The sequence below is a fragment of the Microcaecilia unicolor genome, chromosome 3 (genome assembly GCF_901765095.1).
Source record: "Microcaecilia unicolor chromosome 3, aMicUni1.1, whole genome shotgun sequence".
NCBI lineage: Eukaryota > Metazoa > Chordata > Amphibia > Gymnophiona > Siphonopidae > Microcaecilia > Microcaecilia unicolor.
This window is the reverse complement of record NC_044033.1, coordinates 456757445-456772302: the sequence shown is the minus strand read 5'-3', so window position 1 is coordinate 456772302 and position 14858 is coordinate 456757445. Positions and strand designations below refer to the sequence as shown.

At 41.5% G+C, this 14858-nt stretch overlaps 1 protein-coding gene across 1 annotated transcript in view; it reads right to left on the bottom strand.

Annotated features, from left to right (window-relative positions):
• The window catches only part of MCPH1 (microcephalin 1), a 629434-nt gene that overhangs the window by 518432 nt on the left and 96144 nt on the right, over nucleotides 1–14858 (bottom strand). The window lies entirely within an intron of this gene.

Genomic DNA, 14858 nt, shown 5'->3' with positions numbered 1-14858 from the left:
CAGGTGAAGCTGTGTGGACCAGTCCAGTGTGCTCCAGTCCAGTGTGTTCCGGTCCGGTGTGTGTTCCAGTCCGGTGTGTGTTCCGGTCCTGTGTCCTCCAGTCCGGGGGATTCCAGTCCATGTGTTCCGGTTCGCTGGGCAGTGCCTGCAGTCCCTGCCGGTGTGCTTACCCAGTGTTGGTTGGTGGGTTTTGCCTGCTGCTGTCGCTCCTCGGCAGCAGCCCAAGGGCTCACGTTTGCTCCAGAGACCGGCCACGTGGGCTCTGAACCTGAGAACCTGACACTAATACTGTGGAGTTGTGGTGTTGTTTGTTTGTTTTTGTTCTGTTTTTAAAGGGGCAACAGATGTCAGCTCTACTAAAACAAGAAAGCACCACAGCAGGGATCATGAGACGAGAAGAATGGGGGATAGGGGGAAGGAATCAAGTCCCATCCAGTGTACTCCCAAGCCAACTCGGACTCAATGAACCCCACTGCTCAACTGCGCCTCAATGAAGGTCAGGAGCATGCATCAAGCCACATTTGGCTGTCCACCTGCTAGATAGAGATAATACTGAAAGTCCTATATGGCAGAGCTCTGGCATTCTATCTCCACCTGCTGGTAGATGGACATAACCCATAAGCCTTTTGGATGCTATGAAATGTGATATATCTGATGCCTTAAAATATGTATTTTAATACAAAGTAGAAAGTATAATATGGCTCCCAAACTACAAATCTGAATTACCTGAAATTCTCTCAAACAGTAATATCCTACCAATCTACTTTTTTAAGAACCCTTTTTTTCATAAATATCTTCTACCAACATCACTTCTGCTTTATCCACATTTAACACTAATTTATTTATTTTATCCAATGTTGATTGAAGATGCCGAAAAGCACAAAGGAGCAGTCATATACAAAAAAAGCATTCTCATCTGTTTACACTCTATAGTCCTCGTTCAAAGATTTCAGTTTCCAAGACAAGAGAAAGGTAGATGTTTAAAATGTAGCTTAAATTGCTTAAATATGCATACAGTGGGCCACCACACCTGATCCCACCAGTTTGCCTTCAGGGATGTCTGTCTGCACCTATTATCTGTTCTCAAGCAAAGGTTTTTGGGCAAATCCCTGGAAGAAAAGTCCATTGTCTGCTATTGAGACAGCTTACCCCAGGATTAGTAGCATGGAATGCTGCTGCTAATTGGGTTTCTGCCAGGTACTTGTGACCTGGCTTGGCCACTGTTTGGAAAATAGGATACTGGACTAGATGGACCATTGGTCTGACCCAGTATGGTTACTCTTATATTCTTATGTAATGTAGCTGATAAAGAACCCTGAGGTACTGCTAATATGAGTTCTCTCATGAGTAGGTGACAATGTCAGGTATAGCTCTGATTTTCTTCATCTTAAAAAAGAAAAAAGAAAACCAATCCACTATAATTCCTGAAAGACCACAGGATCACAAATAAACTAGCAAGATGGAGCGATTTCTGTATTCAGTTGACAATCAAACATAACTAAAGACAGTAACATAGATCCATGCTTTGTGTCATTACCTCAGTTGTTGATAATAGTACTGCCATCCACCTAGCCAGGATGAACAGATACAGAAATATTATCAGAAATAGGGAGGATAACAAAATGGGCAACGCATTAATAATTGGTGATTTCAATTACCCCAATATTGAATGGGTAAAAGTAATATCAGGTTATGCCAGGTTGGTAAAATTCCCTTGTGATATCAAGGATTGCATTACGGAGAAGCTAGTTCAGGAATCAACAACAGGGGGAACAATTTTAGACCTAGTCCTTAGTAGAGGGCATGGCATGGTGCAAGAGGCAATATAGTGGAAACTATTATAAAGAATAAAATTATAGAACACGTAGACAAACATGGTTTAATGGGCCAAAGTCAGCATGGGTTCAGCCGAGGGAAGTCTTGCCTCACCAATTTGCTTCATTTCTTTGAAGGCGTGAAAAACATGTGGATAAAGTTGAGCCGGTTGATATGGAGGAGTATTTTCAAAGCACTTAGACCAAAGCTACATAGTAACTATGGAACTTTGTAAGTCTAAGTGCTTTGAAAATGAGCCCCATAGTGTTATCTAGATTTTCAGAAACCTTTTGAAAAAGTTCCTCATGAGAGACTACTGAGAAAATTAAAGAGTCATGCGATAGAAGGCAAAGTTCTGGTGTGGATTAGGAATTGGTTAATGGACAAAAACAGAGGGTAGGGTTAAATGGTCATTTTGAGCAGGGACTGCCTTTTTTGTGTATGGTGTACAGAACTGCGTATGCCTTGTAGCGCTATGGAAATGATAAATAGTAGTAGTAGTAGTAGTCATTTCTCTCAATGGAGAAGGGTGAACATTGGAGTACCACAGTGTCTGTACTGGAACCGGTTCTATTTAACATATTTATAAATGATATGGAAATCAGGACGACCAGTGAGGTGATCAAATTTGCAGGTGATACAATACAATTCAAGGTTGTTAAAACATATGTAGACAGTGAAATAATGTAGGAAGACCTTAGAAATTGGAAGACTGGACATCCAAATGGCAGATGAAATTTAATGTGGACAAACACAAGGTGATGCACATTGGAAAGAACAATCCGAATCACATTTACCTGATGCTAAGGTCCACCTTGTGGGTCAGCACTAAAGAAAAAGATCTAAGTGTTGGTGTGGATAATACGCTGAAATCTTCTGCTCAGTGCAGCACCAAAAAAGCAAACAGGCCATTTATTTTATCTATTGACGGGCCATTTCTTTTATCTATTTTCACAAGTACAACAGCCCCTACACATGGAACTATGATAAAGAAACAAAGAGCCCCTAAAGCTACTGCTTTCATTACAGCTTCTGCCTCTGTCCAGACCAAATCCTTGGACCAACACAAGATTCTGGTTTCATGTGATAAATGTATGTACGTGGTTTAGTCTTAGTATTTTTATTAATTTTAGTAAATTTCAGTATAAGAGAAACATGAGTAACAACAAATGGATTAGATAATTTAACATTGGAAAATATAAAAAGAAAGAGAGGAAAAAAAGGAAAATTATAATTCATGCATGTAATATATTATAAATACAAGAACACTTCTCATTTTACATCTTGAAAATACGATATTAAAGGAGACCACTTTTCCTTATACAATGCAAAATGAGATGATTTTTTAGCAAAATATGTTTCAGAATTGTAAGTTTGAAATAACAGATTCCACCATTCTTGATAAGTAGCTTGGTGGAAAAATTTCCAATGTGAAAAGACTACTCTCAGAGCTAAATTCAACATGGTATTCACAAGTGCGCATTCATTAGTCTTTAAAGTGTTTTTAAAACATTGAACTTTAAGTATCATATATTTATATAATATTGGACCAGAAAAAAAGGAATATATCTACTAATAAAGACCATATGTTCATCCAAACTTTTTGAATACATATGCAATCAAATGTAATATGTTTGATAATGCCTTGTTGAGATTGGCAAGACCAACATAAATTTGAGATAGAAGGGTCAATCATGTGTGATTTGAAAGGTGTCCAGAAGGACCTATGCGTGAAGAAATAAAGACATTGTGTTAATGATGAGGATCTGGAACATTTAAATAGTGAATTCCATATCTGTTCCCATACTTTGTCTGAGTTAGGCTGCTGGATATCCTCTTCCCAACATTTACGTAAACCTATACATTTAATAGAAGATTAAGGAAAGATTTATATATATGAGATGCCACATGACCAGTAAGTTGGAATTGTTTAGATATATCAATATGTTCAGGTTTGTGAAACATTTTTTGAATTTGTAGATTGCTTTTTTTAAGCACTGAGTTAAGTTCTAACCATTGATAAAATTGAGCGTCTAATAAAGAGAATTCTGCTTTCATAACAGAAAATGATTTCCAAGTATGATTTTTTAAATCAAGGAAATTACTAAGATCCCATATACCAATATGATGCCACTGTGACCAGGAAATCTGTTTTCTATTAAATATAAATTTAGAATTATTCAATATAGGTATGCGTGTGGTAGCAGACCAAGGTATATTTAGCTGCTTATCAAAAGAGGATAATAATTTGTAGGTGGTGTTAATAATGGGATTAGAAGCAATATTTTTAGGAAGGTGCATGCCCATTAGATGAGAGTGCAATAATGGATTTATAATGGACTGCTCAAGAATTAGCCATCTAGGCAGAGAAGAAGTATTGAAAGGAGTGATCCATTCAAAGCCCTGACGAATAATAAAAGCTTTATGATCTCTCTATATAAAACGCACCTCCAACGTTCGAATGAAGCCTGTTAGCCAAAAGTGAAGGGGGTGAGATCGCATTGTGTCTGCCCCGCCCACGCGTCAAACGTGATGACGTCGAGGGCGGAGCAATGACACTCATCCAATCGCAACGCTCGGCAGCGAAGCATCAGGGAAGGAGGCGGCGCTCTCAACGTCTAGCCTTCCCTTCGCTGTGTTCCGCCTTCTTCTGACGTCAAGGATGACGTCAAAAGAAGGCGGAACACAGCGAAGGGAAACCTAGACGTCGGGAGCACCGCCTCCTTCCCTGACGCTTCGCTGCCGGAACCGCCACGGAGGTACATTTAAAAACAAGAAAAAAAAATAAAAACCATGTTGGGGGGAGCGAAGAGGGTGGCCACAAAAGAAAAACAATGGGAGCGGGAGGGCAGGGGAGAAACGACACCATGGATGCGAAGGGGGGGGGGGGGGAAGAAGAGGGCGGCCCAGGCTGGGACATGGGAGAGAGAGGAGCATGGATGCAAGGGGGGGTCATGGAAGGGAGACAGGGGACTTGCTGGAAAAGGATGAATGGAGGCGGCAGGGGACAGAAGAGCATGGATGGGCATGGATTGGGAGGGCAGGGCTCAGGGAGAGAGGGCAATTGCTGGAAAGGGATGAATGGAGGGGGCAGGGGACAGAGGAGCATGGATGGGCATGGATTGGGAGGGCAGGACTCAGGGAGAGAGGGAAATTGCTGGATAGGGATGAATAGAGGGGACAGATGGGCATGGATGGATATGGATTGCAGGGCAGGCCTCAGGGAGACAGGGCAATTGCTGGATAGGGAAAAATGGAGGGGCCAGGTGACAGATGAGCATGGATGGGCATGGATTGGAAGGGCAGGACTCAGGGAGAGGGGAATTGCTGGATAGGGATGAATGGAGGGCACAGATGGGCATGGATGCATATGGATTGCAGGGCAGGCCTCAGGCAGAGAGGGGAATTGCTGGATAGGGATGAATGGAGGGGCCAGGTGAAAGAGGAGCATGGATTGGAAGGGCAGGACTCAGGGAGAGGGGAATTGCTGGATAGGGATGAATGGAGGGGACAGATGGCCATGGATGGATATGGATTGCAGGGCAGGCCTCAGGCAGAGAGGGAAAATGCTGGATAGGGAAAAATGCAGGGGCCAGGTGACAAAGGAGCATGGATGGGCATGGATTGGAAGGGCAGGACTCATGGAGAGGGGAATTGCTGGATAGGGATGAATGGAGGGGACAGATGGCCATGGATGCATATGGATTGCAGGGCAGGCCTCAGGGAGACAGCGGAATTGCTGGATAGGGATGAATGGAGGGGCCAGGTGACAGAGGAGCATGGATTGGACTCACACTTTCACTCTGACTCTCAAACACTCACTCTCACATACACTCTCCCAAACACACACACTCCGAGGAAAACCTTGCTAGCGCCCGTTTCATTTGTGTCAGAAACGGGCCTTTTTTACTAGTATGTTAATAAATCAGGGAATTTTACCCCACCTTGTGATTTAGGTAGTTTTAATTTACCTAAGGAGATTCTGGGTGACCGAAGATTCCACAAAAAATTAGACAGTAATTTTCCAGTCTTTTATAAAAAGAACTAAGAAAAAGGAGAGGAATCATACTCAGAGTATATGTAATTTTGGGGTACTAACATTGTTTTGATAGTATCAAGTCTGCCCCACCATGTTAAGTGGGGACCAGGACAAAATGGAATTTTTGATTTTTGTCATAATCTTATCAGAATTGATTTTAATAATAGTAGGAAAATCTGTATCAAAAAAACACCCAGATATTTAATAGAAGAGACTACCCATTTAAGAAAGTAACCAGATACAGAAAAGGGAATATAGGCATCATTTAAAGGCATCAACTCGTGAAAGAAGTACAAGAATAAGAGAAGAAGTGGCAAGGCTAAGAAACATCTGGGACAACCAGAAGTTTGTCACAGAGAGGCAAGTCAAAAATTGGGGTTTTCCAGCAAAGGGTTGAGAAGATCATGGACAGACAGAAAACAGCTGTAAGCAGGTCACCAGGTCCAGCAAGATCAACCCTCCAACGCCATCTTCTGTTGAACTAAAAAATCGGTTCACAGCCCTGGAGGTAGAAGAGATAGAAACATCTAAAAAACAGGAGGAAACAATGACCAAAAATGCCAACACCACTGGACATGAAGCCAAAAAGAAGGGTAAGGTACTGGTGTTTGAGACTCACTTCCAAGGGGTACCGAAGCGTCCATCTGCCAACCGGACATGTTGTCCAGGGAGGTGTGCTGTCTTCCTGATGCCAAGATTTGTGATGTTCTGGAAAGACTGCCTAGACTCATCAAGCCTACTGACCATTCTCCTATGCTACTCATCCATGTTGGCACAAATGATACTTCTAAATATCCTACTAAACATATCATACGAGACTTCATGGCTTTGGGTCAGAGGGTGAAGCAGCTAGGTGCGCAGGCGGTGTTCTCATCGATCCTCCCTTTCAAAGATAAAGGCCAAATGAGAGAATCTCACATCTTGGCGATAAATGCATGGTTGGTGCCAATGAGAGTGCTTTGGTTTCTTAAACCATGGGATGATTTTCCAAGAGTTACTGAGCGATGATGGTGTCCATCTGACAAGGAAGGGATGGAGCGTCTTCAGCAACAGACTGGCTAAAGTACTAAAGAGGGCTTTAAACTGAAATTGATGGGGATGGGTAAAAAAGGCCAAAAAGCCATAATTAACCCCAAAGAAGGTAGGACATCGAATGCCCCTTTAGAAGAGAAAAGAAAGAGTAACACCTGGAGAGCCTTGTATACCAATGCTCGCAGTGTGGGAAGGAAACTTCCAGATCTAGAAGCTACAATGATGGAAGCAGACTTGGATTTAGTGGCAGTCACGGAGACGTGGTTCACGGATAACCATGACTGGGATATTGCCATACCTGGCTATATTCTATTCAGGAAGGACAGAGTAGGAAAAAAGGGTGGAGGAGTGGTATTATATGCTAAGAAGTGGCGTAACTGCAGGACACATGGGATACGGAAGAAGCGCTGTGGATTAAACTGGAAAGAAGAAAAGGAAAAAGTATCCATATTGGAGTAATACATAGGTCACCCTCATAGACAGAGGAAATGGACAGGGACTTAATTGAAGACATCCACAAGATAGAAAGGAAAGGGGAAGTACTACTAATTGGTGACTTCAATATGCCAGGTGTTGATTGCTGTGGGGTCGTCCAGAAGCAAAGAGATCTTGGATTCCCCTACAGGAAGAATTGTTTCAGCAGTAGGTAACGAAACCGATGCAGGATGCAGCTATTCTGGACCTGGTGACTGCGAATGGAGAGAACATTTCTGACGTCAAGGTGGGAAACCATTTGGCATCTAGTGATCATTGAATGGTGTGGTTCAATATTAAAACAGGAGAGAGGGCTCATTCGAGATTGAAGGTCCTAGATTTCAAAGAAACTAACTTTGCCGAAATGGGGGAATTTCTCAAGGAACAATTAGTAGGATGGGAACAGCTTAAGGATGTAGAACAGCAATGGACAAGACTGACAGCAGCTATATTAAAGGCAACTAACCTTTATGTTAGAAAATTACATAAAAGGAAAAGGAAAGCTCTGGTACTCAAATGTAGTAGCTGAAAAGATAAGGAAAAGGAGGCTAGCCTTCGCATATTATAAGACAACTCAGAAAGATGAAGACAGGAAAGAATACTTGAATAAGCAAAGAGAAGCTGAAAAAGCCATCAGGAAAGCGAAGCAGCAAATGGAAGAAAAGATAGCTAATACGGTAAAATTGGGGGATAAGACCTTCTTCAGATATGTAAGTGACAAGAGGAAGAGCCATAACAGCATTGTGAGGCTCAAAGCTGAAGGGGAGAAATATGTGGAAGAGGATAAGGATAAAGATGAACTGCTTAACAATTATTTCTGCTTTGTGTTCACGGATGAAAGGCCGTGGGTAGGGGTACAAAAACAAAGGCTAAAGGGGATGGATGTATGGTAGACCAAGACCCGTTTATGGGAACTGTGTTCGTGAGGAGCTAGCCAAACTAAAAGTAGACAGAGCGATGGGGCCTGATGGAATACACCCGAGGGTGCTTAAGGAACTCGGAGAAGTTCTGGTGGCTCCGCTGACAGACCTCTTCAATGCTTCCTTAGAGACTGGAGTAGTCCCGGAGAACTGGAGAAGGGTGAATGTGGTTCATTTGCACAAGAGTGGAAGTAAGGAGGAGGTTGGGAATTACAGACCTGTCAGTCTGACCTCGATGGTGAGTAAGCAAATGGAAACGCTACTAAAGCAGAGGATTGTGTGATTTCTCGAACTGAATGGAATGCAGGACCCGAGGTAGAATGGCTTCACTAGTGGCAGGTCTTGTCAGACAAATCTGACTGACTTTTTCGACTGGGTGACCAAACAGTTGGAAATGGGAGGGGCGCTTGATGTGGTATACTTGGATTTCATCATAGGTGACTGATAAATAGAGTGCCCTCGGTATGGGACCCAGAGTAACTGATTGGGTTAAAAATTGGTTGAATGGAAGGAAACAGAGGGTAAGAGTAAATGGGGCTTGCTCTGTAGAAATGGATGTTGTCAGTGCAGTATAGCAGGGATCGGTCCTTAGGCCGGTTCTTTTTAAAATCTTTGTGAGCGATATTGAGGAAGAGCTGTCTGGTAAGGTTTGTCTCTGCGGATGATACCAAACTCTGCAACAGGGTGGACACCCTGGAGGGTGTGAATGACATGAGGAAGGACCTAGCGAAGCTGGAGGAATGGACCGATATTTGGCAACTAAAATTTAATCCCAAAAAATGCAGGGTCATGCACTTAAGTCGCAATAATCCGAGGGAACGGTACAGTATAGGGGTGAAGTGCTTCAGTGCATGAAGGAGAGCGGGACTTGGGGGTGATTGTGTCTGATGACCTTAAAGCTTCCAAACAGGTAGAAAAAGCGACGGTCAAAGCCAGAAGGATGCTTGGGTGCATAAAGAGAAGGATGACTAGCAGGAAAAAAGAGGTGACTGTGCCTTCGTGTAAGTCTCTAGTGAGGCCCGATTTAGAGTACTGTGTGCAGTTCTGGAGACCACATCTACGAAAAGATATAAACAGGATGGAGTAAGTCCAGAGGGCGGCTACAAAATTAGTAAGCGTTCTTGAACAGAAAAAATATAGGGACAGATGTATGAACCTCAACATGTATATGCTGGAAGACAGGAAGGAGAGAGGAGACATGATAGAGACGTTTAAATATCTCAAAGGCATTATGTACAGGAGGTGAGCCTTTTTGCAACTGAAGGAGAGCTCTGGAACAAGGGGGCATATAAGTTAAGAGGGAACAGGCTTAGGAGTAATCTAAGAAAGTATTATTTCACGAAAAGGGTGGTGGAGGCGTGGAATGGTCTCCCGGTGGAGGTTGTGGAGTCGAGGACTGTGTCAAAATTTAAAAAGGCATGGGATAAGAATGTGGGATCGCTTATGAAAAGGAAGAGTTAGGGGTTACAGAGAATGGGCAGACTGGATGGGCCATATGGCCTTTATCTGCCGTCATATTTCTATGTTTCTAGGATGCTAGGAATTATTAGGAAGGGATGGTGAATAAGATCAAAAATGCTATAATGCCTTTGTAACGCTCCATGGTGCGTCCACACCTTGAGTATTGCATTTAGTTCTAGTCGCCTTATCTCAAAAAAGATAAAGCGGAATTAGAAAAGGTTCAAAGAAGAGCAACGAGAATGATAAAGGGGATGGAACTCCTCCCGTATGAAGAAAGGCTGAAGAGGTTAGGGCTCTTCAGGTTGGAAAAGACAGCTGAGGGGAGATAGGATTGAGGTCTACAAAATCCTGAGTGGTGTAGAACGAGTAGAAGTAAACTGATTTTTTTACTCATTCCAAAAGTGCAAAGACTAGGAGACACTCGAGGAAGTTACATGGAAATACCTTTAAAACAAACAGGAGGAAGTATTTTGTCACTCAACCAATTTAAGCTCTGGAACTCTTTGCCAGAGGACGTGGTAACAGCAGTAATCTGGGTTTAAAAAAAGGTTTCGACAAATTCCTGGAGGAAAAGCTCATAGTCTGCTATTGAGACGGACATGGGAAACAACTGCTTGCCCTGGGATTTCTAGTATGTAGTGTTAAGTATAATAAAAAGCAGCAAGAGCCTTCAGAAACGGGACATAGTTCTTTAATTCTAAAAATCAACATTCCAATATAGACCCAACATGGGCTGTGTTTCAGCGCACAGCGTCTGTATCAGGGGTCATGTGCCTTAATTTCCTCATGAAATAGGAAGGTATGCAGTCTATGCTATAAAGTGGTACCACAATGCATTGGATTCATAAAATGGAACAGTCCCTCTGTTCCTTGTTAAAAGAATGGAGAAATGAATCCAATGAATTGAGGTACCACTTTATAGCATAGACGGAATACCTTCCTATTTCATGAGGAAATTTTGGCTGCCACATTTAGCATTCATTCCATATTAAGGCACACTTGAACCCCAACGCAGGCGCTGCGCGCTGAAACATGGCCCGTGTTGGGTCTATATGAAGAGAGGCTGAGAAGGCTAGGGCTTTTCAGCTTGGAGAAGAGACGGCTGAGGGGAGATATGATAGAAGTGTATAAAATAATGAGTGGAATGGATCGGGTGGATGTGAAGCGACTGTTCACGCTATCCAAAAATACTAGGACTAGAGGGCATGAGTTGAAGCTACAGTGTGGTAAATTTAAAACGAATCGGAGAAAATTTTTCTTCACCCAACGTGTAATTAGACTCTGGAATTCATTGCCGGAGAACGTGGTACGGGCGGTTAGCTTGACGGAGTTTAAAAAGGGGTTAGATAGATTCCTAAAGGACAAGTCCATAGACCGCTATTAAATGGACTTGGAAAAATTCCGCATTTTTAGGTATAACTTGTCTGGAATGTTTTTACGTTTGGGGAGCGTGCCAGGTGCCCTTGACCTGGATTGGCCACTGTCGGTGACAGGATGCTGGGCTAGATGGACCTTTGGTCTTTCCCAGTATGGCACTACTTATGTACTTATGGAATATCAATTTTTAGAATTAAAGAACTGTCTCCGGTTTCTGAAGGCTCTTGGTGCTTTTTATTTAACTTTGGTCTTCGTTATGTACTTTGAACCTTCTCTGTACTGTTATATAGTATGAAGGGTTGCCACGATTTGGGTTTCTGCCAGGTACTTGTGACCTGGCTTGGCCTCTGTTTGGAAAATAGGATATTGGATTAGATGGACCATTGGTCTGACCCAGTATGGCTATTCTTATGTTCTAATGCTAGGACCGCTTGACAATAGTGATCATAGCATGATGAGATTTGATATAAGCTCTGCAGTAACTACACACAAGAAATCCAACACATTAGCATTTAAATTTCAAACAGAATATGATAAAAAGAGAAGAATGCTAAAAAAAAAACCCAAACAACTTAAAGGAGCAGCTGCAAAGGTCAAAATTTTAAATCAAGCATGGATGCTGTTCAAAAATACCATCCTAGAAGCCAGATCAGATATAATCCATGTATTATAAAAAGAGGAAGGAAGGCCAAATGACAGCTGCCATGGTTAAAAAGTGAGGTAGAGGAAGCTATTAGAGCTAAAAGAAAATCCTTCAAAAAATAGAAGACGAAATCTGACTGAAAATAACAGGAAACAGCATAAGGAATGGCACGTCAAATGCAAGGCGCAGATAAGTAAGGCAAAGAGAGAGGCAAAAACACACAGTAAAATCTTTAAGTATATTAGAAGCAAGAAACCAGGAAACGGATCAGTTGAACCGCTAGATAACAGAGGGGTAAAAGGGGCACTCAGGTAAGAAAAGGCCATAGTGGAGAGATTAAATGAATTCTATGCATCAGTCTTCACCGAGGAAGATTTGGGAAAGATACCAGTTCCAGAAATGGTATCCAAAGCTGACAAGTCGAAGAAACTGAATGAAATTTCTATAAACCTGGAGGATGTAATGGGGCAATGTGATAATTTGAAGAGCAGCAAATCGCATGGACTGGATGGTATTCATCCCAGAGTACTGATAAAATTGAAAAATGAACTTGCAGAACTACTGTTAATAATATGTAATTTATCTTTAAAATCAAGGATAATACCGAAGATTGGAGGGTGGCCAACGTAACGCAATTTTTTTTTTAAAGGTTCCAGAAGTGATCCGGGAAATTATAGACCGGTGAGTCTTATGTCAGTGCCGGACAAAATAGTAGAGACTATTATAAAGAACAAAATTAAAGAGCATACACATAAGAATGGATTAATGAGACAAAGCCAACATGGATTTAGTGAAGGGAAATCTTGACGTGCCAATCTACAAAGAAATGTAGTAGATTGCAAGTCAAGATTTCCCTTCACTAAATCCATGTTGGCTTTGTCTCATTAATCCATGCTTATGTGTATGCTCTTTAATTTTGTTTGAAGGGGGTGAACATTTCTTTGAAGAGGGTGAACAAACATGTAGGTAAATGTAAGCCAGTTGATTTTCAAAAAACATTTGACAAAGAACCTTATGAAAGACTCCAGAGGAAATTTGAGAATCATGGGATAGAAGGTAATGTCCTATTGTGGATTAAAAACTGGTTAAAAGAAAACAGAGAGTAGGGTTAAATGCTTAGTATTCTCAATGGAGAAGGGTAGATAGTGGGGTTCACCAGGGGTTTGCGCTGCTTTTTAACATATTTATAAATGATCTAGAGATGGGAATAGCTAATGAGGTAATTAAATTTGCTGATGACACAAAGTTATTCAAAGTTGTTAAATTGCAAGGGGATTGTGAAAAAATTGCAAGAGGACCTTACAAGACTGGGAGACTAGACATCCAAATGGCAGATGACGTTTAATGTGAGCAGCGCAAAGTGATGCACGTGGGAAAGACGAACCCAAACTATAGCTACCTGATGCAAAGTTCCACATTAGGAGGCACTGACCAGGAAAATGAACTAGGTGTCATCATTGATACCCTCTGCTCAGTGTGCAGTGACTAAGAAAAAAGCAAATAGAATGTCAGGTATTATTAGGAAAGGAATGGAAAGCAAAATTAAGAATGTTATAATGCCATTATAATGCTCCATGGTTCGACATCACCTTCAACACTGTGTGCAATTCTGTTCACCGCATCTCAAAAAGACATATTAGAATTAGAAGTGGTACAGAGAAAGGCAACGAAAATCAGAGAGGGGAAGGGGTGACTTCCCTATGAGGAAAAGCTAAAGTGGCAAGGGCTCTTCAGCTTGGAGAAGAGATGGCCGAGAGGTCTATAAAATGAGTGGAATGCAATGGGTAGACGTGAATCGCTTGTTTACTCTTTCCAAATATACTAGGACTAGGGGAACACGCAATGAAGCTATTAAATAGTAAATTTAAAACAAATCGGAGAAAAGTTTTCTTCACTCAACGTGTAATTAAACTTTGGAGTTCTTTGCCAGAGAATGTGGCAAAAGCAGTTAGCTTAGCAGGTTTTAAAAAAGGTTTGAATAACTTCCTAAAAGAAAATTCTGTTAGCCATTATTAAAATGGACTTGGAGAAAATCCACTGCTTATTTCTAGGATAAGCAGCATGAAATCCATTTTACTGTTTTGGGGTCTTACCAGGTACTTGTAATCTGGTGTGGAGGAGTAGCCTAATGGATAATGCAGTGGACTTTGATCCTGGCAACCTGGATTTGATTCCCACTGCAGCTCCTTATGACCTTAGGCAAGTCACCTAATCCTCCACTGCCCCAGATACAAAAAAAATTAGATTGTGAGCCATCTAGGGACAAAGCAAGCACCTGCATATAATGTGCGCTATAGAAATGATCAGCAGTTGATAGCACATTGGAGTTTATGAGAATGCGTAAATTGGGTTTTCTTACTCTCAAAAATGATCGTTTCAAATCTATGGTGACCGTCTCGTTCCATGTGTTACAGCAAGACCTTGGAATGCACTTCCTTAAGATTTAAAATTTGTAACTTCCTTCATCTCTTTCAGGAAGCAGTTGAAAACATATTTATTTTATAATTTTAACAAGTTATTTTAAATGGTTGTATTCTCTCCATTATTTTAAGAGACTTCTTTAATATGTTAACCATCCACTATAAATCCCAATGGGAACTCTAGCGGTATAGAAAACTCCATTAGAACAGAATAGGATTGGCCACTGTTGGAAACAGGATGCTGGGCTTGATGGACCTTCGGTCTGTCCCAGTATGGCAACGCTTATAGATATTTCCCTCAAATAAAAAGATGATTTAAAAATAATTGAAACCCCTGTCCCATATTGCGTGTCTCTACAGGTCCATTCCCAAGAAAAATTAGGACATCAAACACCTGCTCAGACAACTGTAACTAGTATTCAGTGATACATAAAATATCCAAAGATTCTTGAACAAATCAGTCATAAAAAAGTAGTCTCATCTCACAATGATGTAACAGAGAAACAAAGAAAAATGAAGGCAGATAAAAGACCATATTGCCTATCCAGTCTGCCCATCCATGCCATTTCTCTTAGAGATCCTATGGTAAAATTAGTCCTTACCTGATAATTTTCTTTCCATTAGTCCCAACAGATCAATCCAGAGACGAGAGGGTTATGTCCCTCTACCAGAGGTGG